Source organism: Aplidium turbinatum, chromosome 10, assembly GCF_918807975.1.
Source record: "Aplidium turbinatum chromosome 10, kaAplTurb1.1, whole genome shotgun sequence".
Classification (NCBI taxonomy): domain Eukaryota; kingdom Metazoa; phylum Chordata; class Ascidiacea; order Aplousobranchia; family Polyclinidae; genus Aplidium; species Aplidium turbinatum.
The window spans coordinates 25,692,638-25,707,009 of record NC_137481.1 but is presented as its reverse complement, the minus strand read 5'-3'; the positions used below and the strand labels follow the sequence as shown (position 1 = coordinate 25,707,009).

The 14,372-nt window shown below is 35.1% G+C and overlaps 1 long non-coding RNA gene across 2 annotated transcripts; it reads right to left on the bottom strand.

The window, feature by feature from the left end:
- On the bottom strand, nt 1–12,376 carry LOC145778238 (uncharacterized). 2 transcript variants are annotated; one of them, XR_014290428.1, is made up of 3 exons: nt 9,957–12,376; nt 5,003–5,097; nt 1–1,986 (listed from the first exon to the last, which is right to left on the bottom strand). It is a non-coding gene; the product is annotated as an uncharacterized LOC145778238 (long non-coding RNA). The 2 variants fall into 2 exon arrangements; XR_014290429.1 differs by lacking the exon at nt 9,957–12,376 and adding an exon at nt 6,585–6,744.
- Between the last annotated feature and the right edge of the window lie 1,996 nt (nt 12,377–14,372).

The window sequence follows — 14,372 nt, the reverse complement described above, 5'->3', positions numbered from 1 at the left end:
GTACCAGTATATTGTAAGGCTTCGAAGTTGAAAACGAAAATTGACGATAACTACAACGTAACAAACGAAAAAATATGTCGTATGAGTCAAGCCGCAGATAGTGTAGCTACATTCGTATCTACACTGGCCAAATAGACCTAGCATAAGGCTTAGGCACATAATGAAACCAAGACCTGAACATACACTGCAGTGCAATGTTGAATCCTTCGAAATAGAACCTACACCAATCATCACTTAAACTTAGTCTACTCTAACGACTAGAAAGATTCATATGATAAGTGATATCAATCATACCAGTGGCAGTAAACGCTCTAAACACTGATTGAACCAAGTAAAACAACGAACGATTACTATAGCAAGAAATAAGCTAATCTGGTATAAGCATGAAAATGACGGTACAGTGCATATAAGTCCACAGATCATTGTGAATGCACAGCCCACATATTTGCAGACAATAAGCACTTTTATCAGCCACACATATCAAAGTAAACTAGATACAGTATACAAATTCAAATAATTGCAAACAATATACAGAACAATATATGTACTGTAACCAGGGCTGTGGAGTCGGAGGAATTTTGGCGTGTCCGGAATGGAGTCATTTAAAAGGCTCACTCCGGCTTGATACAAAATATTGAAAAACAAAATTTTTGTTTAAACTTTTAAAAAGAATATTATTTCTTGTTCGCCGTATTTGAGTCTGAAACTTCACCCGAAAATAGAAGTGCTTGTTTTTGTTAATTTTGTAAAAGTCGCTGTACCAATTTCGATCGTAACTTTGAAGAAATTAAATTTTACAAAAATGGAAAACGATAAAAATTATAAAAAAACCTGGAAACCCTGAAGCCGGAGTCGGCTAGTTATAAAACGAGGAGTCGCATATTTTTCGCCCGACTCCACAGACCACAGCCCTCCCAGACAGCCACTTTATCTGGTCCAAATCTTTACCAGATCGGGTACGATTTTGACCAGAAAGAGTGGATGTCTGGGTTGCATATAATAGCTTCTTTACGGTGTTCAAATAATCTCACATGAATTGAATAACGCCAGTGCAAACCACATCGTCTAAGGCAAACTTCAAATTAACTACAATACATACAATTTTAGTGCCAAACTCCCCTCCAATCTTTTATCACTTTTCAAACCAGTCACATTGCAATTTGCAACAAAGTGATGGCAAGCAGGTTGATCAAGAAAAACACAATAATTTGATATTCACGTGCGCTCACATATCGCGGCAGATTATGTAGCGTTCTAAACTAGTCATTGTAAGCTACTCGTAAACGATTAAAACAAAAAAGACGATATTTATGCAACAGTTACAAAGCATAAAAAGACGTACAGTATGAGCGAAACGGAGTATTCTTAATAGTCGTTGAACATTTATAAAATAGCGACTTTCGTTTGTTGGCAATGCAGCAAAGTGAGCGCATTTGCCGCAAAATATTCAGTTCATTAGACAAACAGCTAACTGTTACATGTATATATATACACCTAAACACTTAACCGACCCAACAAAGAGAAATTTCTCAGGCTCAAGCGAGTGGGATTCAAAAAAGTTTAAAATGTTGAGAAAATAACAAACCAAAAGATTTTTTACAATTACAAACAATGTCATGTTTGGAGGCGTAACCGATTAACCGTCACAGCAGTTTAGAAGATATTTGTTTGAGACCATGTAAACTGGGGAATAAGTAACAAATATCGTCTGCAAACTTTATGTGATTAACACAAATATTAAAAAATCAGACAAGTTAAATCACACTTATAATGTGCTTTTATGTTGAATAGTTCATACATACTAAACAGTAAACACTGTGTGACATGCACATATCAGAGGTGTGTTTGTCTAATGTCTATGCTTCAAAGTTTGGCGCAGGTAATCAATTGACCAAACAATGCTTCTTCATCTGTATTGTATGTAGCGGTAGACAGTGCTGTCTGTATTGCTGACGAGTTTTCTTTTAACATGGAGAGCAAACATTCCTGAAAAAAATATTTAAGTTACGATGCAGGCCGCATAAAAAAGAACTACGAAAAAGTACTAAAGTTGCTTGATTTATGTCAAAAACAAAAACTTTCAACACTTAAATAACATGCTTGGTCAACCTTGGATGTAACAGTTTGTACAGTATATATTGAAAAGCAAGCATACATCTTACATACCTAATTTGAAGATATAATTTTGGTAAAGAGGTTACTTTCTTCAACCATAAACAAATGAAACCAAGCAACCACACGGCATTTAACATATATATAATATATTAAACTGAACATAAACTATCTACGAACGTTTTCGGCCATACACTTGTTAGCCCTTTTCAAGTAACGAAAAAATAACTGATTTTACATCTACATTGAAATAAATAACTGATCTTCACACTAAATTGAAAACGAAATGCATAAGAATGAAACGGAAAAGCAGAGGAAAAAGGCACATGGCGGTTAATTCCGCGAGGCAAACACGCATCACATCATATGTAACAAACATCAGTTATTTTTTCGTTACTTGAAAAGGGCTAACATGTGTATGGCCGAAAACGTTTGTAGATAGTTTATGTTCAGTTTAATATATTATGTTAAACGCCGTGTGATTGCTTGGTTTCATCTGTTTATAATTTGAAGATATTTAATATTTTTAATGTCAAGGACAAGGGACACAGTTAGCTCGACGTCGTCTGTTATAGTTCTTACTAGAGATGTACCGATACCAATATTTTGGCCGATACCGATCCCGATACCGATATCACTTTTTTAGGCCGATACCGATACTGATACCGATATTTTGGCCGATACTTTGGTGTTACAAAAAGAAACAATTTTGGTATTTGCAAGGAATTATATCAAATGCTAAGCTTTACCTTATTTGCAAAAAACTATTAAAAAAGCTTTCAATTGGCATAATTTATTAAAGATTCAAGAATCCAATCTCAACCACATTGTTGTGTCATAATAGTCTCTCTGTAGGTATCATGGCTGATACAGCCCTCGATGTACAATGATGTTCCAGTTTGATCGATCTCGTGCGTCTTGCCAAATTTTAGTAGGGTTTTTGATTTGTGGTTGAAAAGTAAGTCATAATAGTAGGTTTTAGTAATGAAAGACCACCGTAATTGAGGACTGGGGTATGAGGGAAGAAACATTACTGTACATCATAATTGGGGTTTCTGAAAAATTAATAAAGTGTTTGCGCAAACTTTCCAAATAGGCTATCATAATTGATAATAAGATGTAAAATGTAAACCAAGTGATTTGCGTAGTCGTACAAAAACTATTCGACAAGTAATGTGCGACCTAATGGCGCTTGTCGTGCGGTTGAAAAGCTTTTGCCAGGCCAAGACTACCCAGGTAGCAAAAATGTATACTTTTGCATCGTTTTTACATTGCTAAACGGTTAAAAAACCCATGTAACTTGGTTGTTTTTAGTAAGCTGGTTCTATCAGTTTTTGATTAAATTTCCACCTTTCGTTGTAATAAACTCACCAAGCTTAAACAATGTCATGGCAGAATAGATAGGCTCAAAATGAAAGCAATGGAACTACGAATTTTCACTAAACTAATCAAAATGGTCTTGTTGACCTAAGATGACCAAGGCCTATGAGAGGGGGGTACGAAGGGTACGGTGTATCCTTGATGGCCCAAGCCTGTGTTTGTTGGGGTGGCCTGAAATTGTGGTTTTATAATTTACCCGCAAAAATGTTTGGTTAAAACCATCCTAAACGACTGATTTCAAGCATTAAAGTTGTTATTCTTTAGGGGGGCCGTAATCTAGCAAAAGGGCCCAGAAAGGTAATCGGGTGCTTTGCAAAGAAATTATGGGCCCAAAGTGGTAATTTAATGCTTTACGTGCAAAAATGTTCTGTTAAAAGTACCCTAAATTAAATCATAAAAGTTAGTTATTCTGCTGTCCGGGCGTACACTAGCCATTTCAATTCTTGTCGATGTCAATTCTTGCTATAAAACGGCTGCCGAGAAACATATAGTTGATTGGATGGTCTAAATGGCTAGCGTGGAAGCTACACCGTTATGGTTAGCGAATCGCAACAGCTCTGTATACTAGTGAGTGCTCAGCCTTGTGCTGATAGCCGGGAAGAACACTCCTTTCTTCACAATGAGGTTGTCATCTTAGGCGCAACAAGACCATTTATTGATTTGTTTAGTGAGGATTCGTAGTCCCATTGCTATTATTTTGCGCCTACTTACTCTGCCATGACATTGTTTAAGCTTGGTGAGTTTATTACAACGAAAGGTGGAAATTAAATCACAAACTGATAAAACCAGCTTACTAAAAACAACCAAGTTATATGGGTTTTTTAAACGTTTAGCAACGTAAAAACGATGCAAAAGTACATTTTTGCTACCTGGCTAGTCTTGGCCTGGTTTTATCCTCTGCTGAGAGTAAAAAAGAAACACAAAGAAAAGAATGATAAATATTGGAGAAATTGTGTCTCCTTCACAACTTAAGAATCGAACAATGCAAAACTGCTGAAACAAAAGGTTTTGTTTGAGTGAAAGAATCACTGTAAGCAAACAATGCCAAAAGGTGCGGGCATGAAGTCATGGGAGTGTGAGGTATCAAAAATTTGAACAGGTTGTTATTTTTCTACATCAATGTGATGTTAGTTACTACTTTAAAAAATCTATATAATATCTTTGCTTCTGCAGAAAATCCCCAGCAAACGCCTTTTTTTACATGTTTAGTATCGGCCACACTATCGGCCAAATTTTACCGATACCGATGCCGATACCGATACTCAAAAAATGGCCGATATCACCGATACCGATGCCGATACCGATATATCGGTACATCTCTAGTTCTTACAATGCAATGCTTTTTCATGTCCTGATGTTACTTGCACTATCCGCAATTCCGCATATCAGACAAGACAAAAACTTGAATTTTATTTTTGTGTAAACTTTTCGGTCTTTCTAAAATACTCCCAACAGGACTCTCACATCATCACCTTGCATTTTGTGATTCTAGGTAGTAGGTAATAATTACCCCGTCAGTGAAGTCTTCAAAGGAATTTGTGATTTGAGACAGAAAGTCATTACAAATGCTCTCACTGTTGTCATCCGGGTCTTTCAGTTCCACAGCTGCACATAAAATAAGCAATTAAGCATTGTAATTAACTTTTACTAATTTTAAGCATGAAATTTTTTAATTTTAGAATATAATATATTTGGTAATTAATATACATTAATATATTTGGTAATATGTATATATAAAAGAAAAGTTTTGTTTTGAAGGTAACTCACAGCTCGACCACAATCAGATTAAATTGCATTTATATAGCTCATGCTCTAGCACTTAATTTTTGAGTAATTGTCACTGCAATACAAATATTTGGTGTCCAACAAATTGTTCGTAAGCAATTGTTCGTAAAGCAATTGTTTGTAAGCAATTGTTCGTAAAACAATTGTTTGTAAAATTAATTCTTCGTAAAACAATTCTTCCTAAAGCATTTTTTTGTGCATGCAGTTAAAATTTGATGTATACGAAGAAATGCTTTACGAAGAATTGTTTTACAGATTTCATTTTACGAAAAACAGTTTACGAACAATTGTTTTACGAACAATTGCTTACGAACAATTGCTTTATGAACAATTGCTTACGAACAATTTGCCTATAACTCATATATTCAGATTCACAGTGACATTGTTGATACAATACTATAAAGTCACTCACTAGCCTAAGTAATATAATGTCTCTACTTTATACTGTGAAGATTCTTCCACTAAAAGCAAGAAATTGAAAGAATTTCCAACAATGCTGTTGTGATCTTTCTTATGCAAGTTTTGTGAAAAATATCCATATAAAAGACTTATCTGCACAGGACTTACACAAATAACTTTTCGATTTCTGTAATTTTAGGTGTGATAATTGGTAGATATTAATCATTTTCTCCCATATCATCATTCTAGACACTAAAATCCTCACTCACAACATACTAATTGTATTTGTCAGCTTACAGTAATAGTACTTATATATTTGAAGTGGTTATATTTAACCATGGATTACCGTGGTTGCAATCAAAAAGCATTGTTTAGCAACAAACAAGGGTAGGGTTAACCTAAGAGTTTTGCCCAGGATTTCAAAATCTCCTAAATCACAAGTTTTTGTCTTCAACTACTTTAAACTTTACTAAAATTATGGAAAAATTTCTTATCTGGTAACACTAGTGCTGTAAATATAGCCACGCCTTTACTTCGTATTGCTAATTTCAATCAATGTGTTTATTCATCATCAACATCCCTGTTCATCAAATACGTAAATAAAGTTTGTTTAGATAGCTCAGTTGCTACCCTGTAAATAAGCATTACGTACAGTCATACACTTAAGATTAGTATGGTGACACAGAAGCTGTAAAACACGCAGTGAAAAACCAAAACAGTACAGTTTACAAAAATATGAACAACAAATGTTGTCACACTAGAACTAGATTTCTTTTCAGCTCACTGACATCAGCAACAGCAGTAATGTTTATTTTACCGTTTCAGCAATGTTTTCCAACTAAGTTGTTTTATTATCAATCATTAGTCTATTTAATATTTTTTAAGTCAGAATATAAATTAATAATTACCCGGATGGCCTAAATCTTTTTCATTTTTTTCCGTAACGTTTTCTTCAACTTCCTATCTTTGTACCCATTATGCTTTTTATCGTACAGAGCAGGAACTTTTTAAGTTCTACCAGTTTTTTATTTAATTGTAGGCTATGTTTTATTTTATAATTGAAGCAATGTTAACTGCAATACAAAAAAATTAGTACCACTTGATCATGTACCATTGATATACCGGTAGTCTATCAGTGCTCTTCAACCTTTTTGTCCGTGGTACACCTTTTTTCAATTTTTAATAACTTTGTATAATATACCTCACAAATAGCAATGTTTAATTGTGCACAGGAAGTAAAAAAAAAAATTAACTAATTGTTTGTTAAAGTGATCATAGCAGTCTTGAACTGGACACAAGAAACTACGCATGCAAAAGTGCAAAAAACGTCAAAATTGAAGTTGATGTAACGGCTAGCTTGTTGTTGCATTGTTTCGACAAGTTGGACATAACGTGGTGTTAGCTCTTTCTCTATTCCTCCCCGCATTAAAGAATCAATGTCAAGTATCGAGTTTTGTTTGTTTGACATTGATCTCAACAAGACTGAAAAATCCTTCTTCACACAAATAAATGGTAGGGATCTGCACCAAGACATCAATGGCTTTTTGCGCGAGATTTTTGTATTCGGGAAATTCAAGAAGAGAAACCCAACATTCTGTGTAATCCACTTTTTGGAATGAGTATTTTTGATTTAAATCAGCCCGTAGTTCCAATAATTCCTCATCTTCAGTTGGTTCGTTATTAAATGGTTGGATAATCCACGAGTTATTGCTTTCAGACATTGTTCGTTATCTTCAGGAAAATAGCCTACGTAGTCAAATTGTCGGCAAGTAATTTCAGGTGATCAACAATAAGGGCAGACAAGTTATCTTCAGTAGAAACGTCCTCAAACTCCCAGCTAGACTCTTTCATGTATTGACTTACCTATAGGAAAGTCATTGAAGTTCCTCGACAAAGCATTCTCTTTCCAGAGTGCAATTTTCATCTTCAGCGCATTGATCTTGCTAGTTGACCGAAATATATCACCCCCTCTCCCTTGAAGACTGATGTTTGCTTGGTTCAAACGATCAAAAATCGACGCCAAGTAGGCTATGCCAATTTTGCAATCCAGAATATGTCACGAAACTTGGAAGCCCGTGGGTCTCCATGTTCAGTGTAAAATGCCCCTAATTGTTCGCGAAGTTCAAACACACGGGAAAGAACTTTCCCTCGCGATAGCCACTGTACCTCTGTTGTGACTTCCACTATCACAGATCTAAGCTGTATACCCTTCGTATACTCTTCTCCAGCTGTATACCCTAGTTTTAATCTGGTATACACTTGGGTATACATACAGTATACCCGGTTGAAGAGCACTGGTCTATGTCATGACTTCAAAGGTTTGTTTATCTGTTTGCTTTATAAAGTACCGTACTAAATTTTACCTTTAAATCACAGACCTAGCCTATAGATACCGAATACCGGTACTGCTCTGTATTGTAGCAGTCCAAGTCAAATATACCCCACTCGGCCTCAATAGATTCAGGGGCCAGGGCTAATAAAACAGCATAGCCTATGATACCGTAGCCTACATATTCTAATTCAGTAGGCTATAATACATCTAAACCTGAACTACGCTTTCATTTATTTGCCAATTATATATAAAGTTGTAAACTGTATTAGCCTTGTTGATCTTTTTGCAATGAAGTTGTTTGGAAAAAAAAGAAGTTTGAAAAGTTGTTTGAAACAAAAAAAAAAAGCGCGGGAAAGCAGTTAGCAGCAAAGATTTTGCTCTCCAGGTCTAAATATATAAATTGGACTAAAGAAAAACTTAGGCCTGGAGAATAGCTAGATTTTGACAAATTAAGAAAGAAATTTAATTGCGGTCATTTCAGTCCAAAAATTTTCAAAATTGATTAAAAACTCGCAGAGACAGAACAATTCGAAGAAATCTTGATTTAGGCCAGCTAGAAGCTTATCATTGAATTTGGCAGCCATTTTGCAATTTGCATTTCTCAGTTGGATCGCTCATAGATAATTGAATTTTGAAGACAAAGCGAAGAAAAGTCACAAGATATCTTTTTGGACTTCTTTATATTCCACCTAACCGTAGTCAACCTTCATTTCCACCCCGAACAAGATAAAACCCTGTCCAGGCTTGGTACAGTAACCATTGACTCAGAAAAAGGTTCTTATGACTATTAAATCAAATTTCTAAAGAAGGATTGAATTTGGACTGTTTATAGTACTGTATGTTACAACTCCGCTTTTGATTTAATTTTCTTTTGTTGGCCAATTGTTTGTAGTTCTGCACTAACTTTTTGTTGTAAATTTCTACTTAAAAAAAATTAACTTAATGCGTACGGTGCAAGGCTAATCTTCAACTTTCTTGTAAAACATTTTTATTATGACGTAATAACAGTGCTTTTATTTCCAGGTTTTGCTCACACCACTTCGACTTGATTTGTTATATGTTTTATTTAGTCTTAATTAATTACAAATTCTTCCGTTGAATTGTTTCTGATGTCATCCATAAGTAATTTCTCAGTTCTGTTATTTTGACTATAAGATATAAATGCACGTGTTGGTGGTTTATTTACTTATTTGTTTAGTAGTAAAATCCTTGCTAAATTAAATATTTTATAAGTTATAACCCAATAATAGTGTTTATTTTTCAAAGTTTTTCGTCTATCAACTGAAAGTCACTCCGTAGCCTAACCAGTCATATTGTAATTATTCATTGCACATGTATATGTCAGTCATTTTTATTGTGTTTGTTGTAATGTCCACTACTAGCATCAATTTCGATTCCAAAAACTACCTCTCTACATCAGATACTAAAAAATTCTTTCAAGAAAGTAAAAATACAAAGCTCTCCTTGTTCCACTTCAATACCCGCAGTCTAAGCAAAAACAAAGACAAACTCGAAGAATTTTTGGTCGAAATTAATCACCAACCAGATATTATTGCAATTTCTGAAACTAAAATAAAACCCAATTGTGTTGATAACTTTAACCTCATCGAATACAAATTTGTACACAAAAGCTCTCCTACAAATGCTGGTGGCGTTGCACTTTACATTAAAAATAATATTGCATATTCTATACGTAATGATATTAGCTTAAATGTACCAAATTGTGAAGACCTCTGGATCGAGATAAAAAGTAATTCTCAAGACAGCGCAGTCGTGGGTGTCATCTACAGGCATCCTGGACCAAACATTGATAGTTTTCAAAACAGGATAATATCAACTATTGCGGAAATTGAGAAGACGAAATCACAATATATCATTTGCGGAGACATCAACATCAACCTTATGCATGAAAATAAAACCCCTAAAGTAAAAGAATATTTGGACTCACTTGTGGCCATAGGTTGTAATTCCGTGATAAGCCATCCAACTAGATTTTCTAAAATTAGTGAACCATCTTTATTGGACCATATTTACACAAACATTGAAAAACAACACAAAACCAGCGGTATCTGTTTATATGATGTTTCTGATCATTTACCAGTGTTCTTGAGCGTAACTAATTTGAATTTCCTTAAAACCAAAGTTCCGAAATTGACACGATGTATGCGGCATTTTGACAATGAAAACTTTTTATCTGAAATGCATGTTGCTATGAACTCCCTTGATTTCACAAAAAACAACGTCAACACACAATTCTGTGAATTCATAGATGCGTTCCAAAAAACACTCAATAAACACGCACCTGTAAGGAAATTATCCCGTAAAGAAGTTAAATTGCAAAACAAACCCTGGATCACAAAAGGAATTCTTAAATCCATAAAGACAAAAAATAGACTATATCGAGCGTGCTATAAGCACAAAGATGACATGAAAATAAAGAAATATAAAGCTTACAATAATCGCTTGGTGCATATAAAAAGAATATCTAAAAGACAACACTACACTTATTTATTTGAAGCAAACAAAGCTGATGCATCGAAAACATGGAAAGTAATTAACGAATTGATCACTAGCAAATCCAAGTCAATGTCATCGCTTCCCACCAATATGGAAATAAATAACATTTTACACAAAACTGAATCAACCCACTTTGCAAACCTATTGAATGAGCACTTCACCAATATTGGTACTAATATGGCAAGTAAAATTAAACCAACTGGCGTATCCTCTTCAGATTTTTTAACAACAACATGCCAATCCAGTTTTTTACTTGAAGACATCAATCCCAGTGAGGTTTCAAACATCATAATGACATTGAAAACAAAAACTTCTCCTGGAATACACGATATCCCGACAAAATTCATCAAACTTGCAAACTGTATTATTTCACCCATTCTTGCTCGATTATACAACAACTGCTTTGCTCAAGAGACCTATCCAGATCCACTGAAGCTGTCTAAAATCATCCCAATACCAAAGGTATCCAATCCCACCGCTTTAACCGATCTCAGGCCAATATCTCTTTTGCCCACTTTCTCTAAAATTCTTGAAAAGCTTTTGTACGAACGAATGATTAAATTTCTGGATAAAAATAATATATTAACTCCCAGTCAACATGGTTTTAGGACAAACGATTCGACAGAACTCAGTATAACTCACATATATGATCATTTACTCAAAAACTTAAATAACAATAACTATACGTGCTCCATTTTTCTTGACTTGAGTAAAGCATTTGACACTGTTGATCATGGAATTTTATTGAACAAATTATATTGTTATGGTTTACGTGGAAAAATATGGAACTTGATGAAGTCTTATTTAACCAACAGACAACAATACACCAAACTTAACTCATTATCATCAAACTTTTCGACGGTCAAATGCGGCATCCCCCAAGGGTCAGTCCTTGGTCCTTTGTTATTTTTATTATATGTGAACGATCTACCTACTGCGTCCTCTTTCATGACCACTCTTTTTGCGGATGACACCAGCCTAAACATGACACACCACAATTTGACTTGCCTAGAACAACAAGCCAATGAAGAAATAAAAAAGATTGATGTATGGATGAGAACCAATAAATTATCGATTAATTACACTAAAACTAATTTTATGATCATTTGTAGAAATCTTCCTGTTGCAAAATCGTTCTCTCTCACCTTAAACGGCCAAAGCATTAACAAAACTGATCAAGTAAAATATCTTGGAGTAACGATGGACCACAGATTGAACTGGAACGCCCATATCTCTGACCTTTGCACAAAATTGAGTAAAGTATGTGGCATTGCTTACAAAATCAGATACTATGTCCCATTATCCACATTACGATTAATTTACTTTTCATTATTTAAATCAAATCTTCAATATTCGATAATTAATTGGGGTAGGGCCAACAAAACGTTAGTACACAAGGTGGAAGTGATTCAGAACAAATTTATTAGAGCGTGTTTGTTTGGTGACAGGAAAACTTCGACGACCTACATGTACAGCAAATTTCAGGTATTAAAAGTGAGTGACCTTGCAAAGCTGGCATATGCACAGTTCATGTTCAAGTACGAAAATAATTTTTTGCCAGCATGTTTCTCTGGCTACTTTGTTAAATTAGACGACATACATCAACATGATACAAGACATAAGGCTAAAACCAGATTTTTTCTTCCCAGGTTTGAAACAAACTTTGGCAAAAAAACACTCCATTTCTTGTGTGTGCAAGTGTGGAGTGAAATTTCACACGATGTAAAAGATTTACCGTTCCATTGCTTTAAAAAAAATCTCAAAAACCAACTGTTACATGAATATACATGCGTACCTTAAGTGCTCAATACAAAGGATAACTTACCTTTACAGTAGGCCTATATCATCATATCGTAAGTTAGGCTACTTATTAATATTTGTTCTCTACAGTTATTAGTATCAAATTGCCCTGTTTTTGTATGCTTCACATAAAAATTGTTGCAATTCGGTGGTGGTTTCCACGTTTTTCCTCGTTATTTCAGGAAAACTTTCGCAAGTGCTGTAGCCTATTATAGCACACAATCACTAATTATTGGTGGTTGGTCAATTCTTGGTCGTTGCTCGTTGGTTTGAATCTTCATCCTCGGCTTACTCAGTCTGAGAATGCAGATTCAAACCAACAGTAGTTGTTTTTCAATCTCAGTGGCGAACTCTTTTTATTCAATGAAGTAGTGTGCCTGCCTCTGCACACTAGTGTGTATGAATGTGTAGTTAGATTTACTGTGATGGGGTGGTGGCTGACTAGATGACTGCTTATGGTCTTTCGCTACCATCCTGATTGCGCCATAATCTAACCAACAGTTGTACAATGCATTGTTTTGACAATTACATTTTACTCTGATTATTTGTTAATATATGGCGCTGTTAAAACAAAATAAATTGACTTGACTTGACTTGACCTGACTGGAAAAAAAGGATTAACTTATCTTTGATTAGTTTTAAAACAAAAGCGATCTGGTTTTTCTGTAAATGTGGAATTATTTGTCAACTATTTAAGCCTCACTTAAGTATTCTAGTGACATCTGATGATCTGACCCAGGTTTAAGTTACAGCAATAGGCCTAGTATTTTTTCCTAGGCTTTCATCTTTCAATGCCAGTATGTTAAATCAATTAGGCCTACATCTTGCTGCTGGCTAGAATTTGAACTGACTGCTGATAATAATGTGTTACAAAATATCTACAGAGCCAAAACTGCTGACAAACTATAGCCTAAGCGAGTACAATCAGCCGACCTCTTCCAAACCTCGACTCGAAAGTCGAACAGATCGAGTTCTCATGTCAAGCGCGAAAGGGAAAAGTTGAAATAATTCAACTTCTGTTTTCACGCTTGAAATCGAGATCTTCAAACCGGTAGCGCGATTCGGTCACGCTTCACGCTCTCAGTGTGAACACTTTTTTTTCAGTGTGAACACTGGTTTTTTTGACACGCTTTATGATTTGCGCTTATGCTTGTCAGTGTGAACCCCGCATTAGAAATGCAAATCCGGGACGCATATTGAAAACTGCAAATAAACTTAATGTAGGCCTAATACAAAAGAATTTAATGCAACTAATTAATTAATATGGGAAAATTACCAATATATGTAGGTTTGGTCAGTTCTGCTATATTAAGCCTACCATATTTTCATCATCCAAAAAGAGGACATGTTTAGTAAGCAAGTAAAATGCCAGTGGATTTTTACGTTTAAACCATTTTTACATCTTGGATAATTATGCTATGGGCAGTGATGTAGCCTACGCGTATACAAAAAGTATTGACCCCGTCAGCTCAAACGTTCAAAAAACCATACGCCGTATGCGTCAACGTCACTTGTAAAAAAATTTGTTAGCGTCAGTGCATAGGCCTACACTAGCGTAAACTCATTTTGTTTGCTAGGTGCCAAACATTCACACGGTATATAAACCACTCGAAACAGACAAGTTTTATTTTGAATTTCTACGAAGAAACACAAAGCATCTGAAAGTGTTCATCTGACATTTTGCTGCATTTTGGTTTCAATATGTCTTTGCCCATTGAAAATATTCCTTCAACTACAGCGCTGGAAGGTATTGGTGTGTTGTAGCGTAAAAAAGACATTAAAAAGTATGCGTTGACGCTGTGCGCTAAAAAAACGCGAAAGCTTTACGGCGTAGCCTCAAGCGACAACTATATCCAAAAAATGTGGCCGTAAGCGTAGGCTAAACAAAAAGTCTACGGCGTAGAATTTGCGGCGTATACGTACATCTCTGGCTATAGGCCTACGTAGCGAAAGGGACAAATAAAAAACATGACATGTTTATTTGTCAGATTCAGTCAATGAACATTTTGCTGTTCATTTGATTTTCTCCGCAGAAAAAATGCATTTT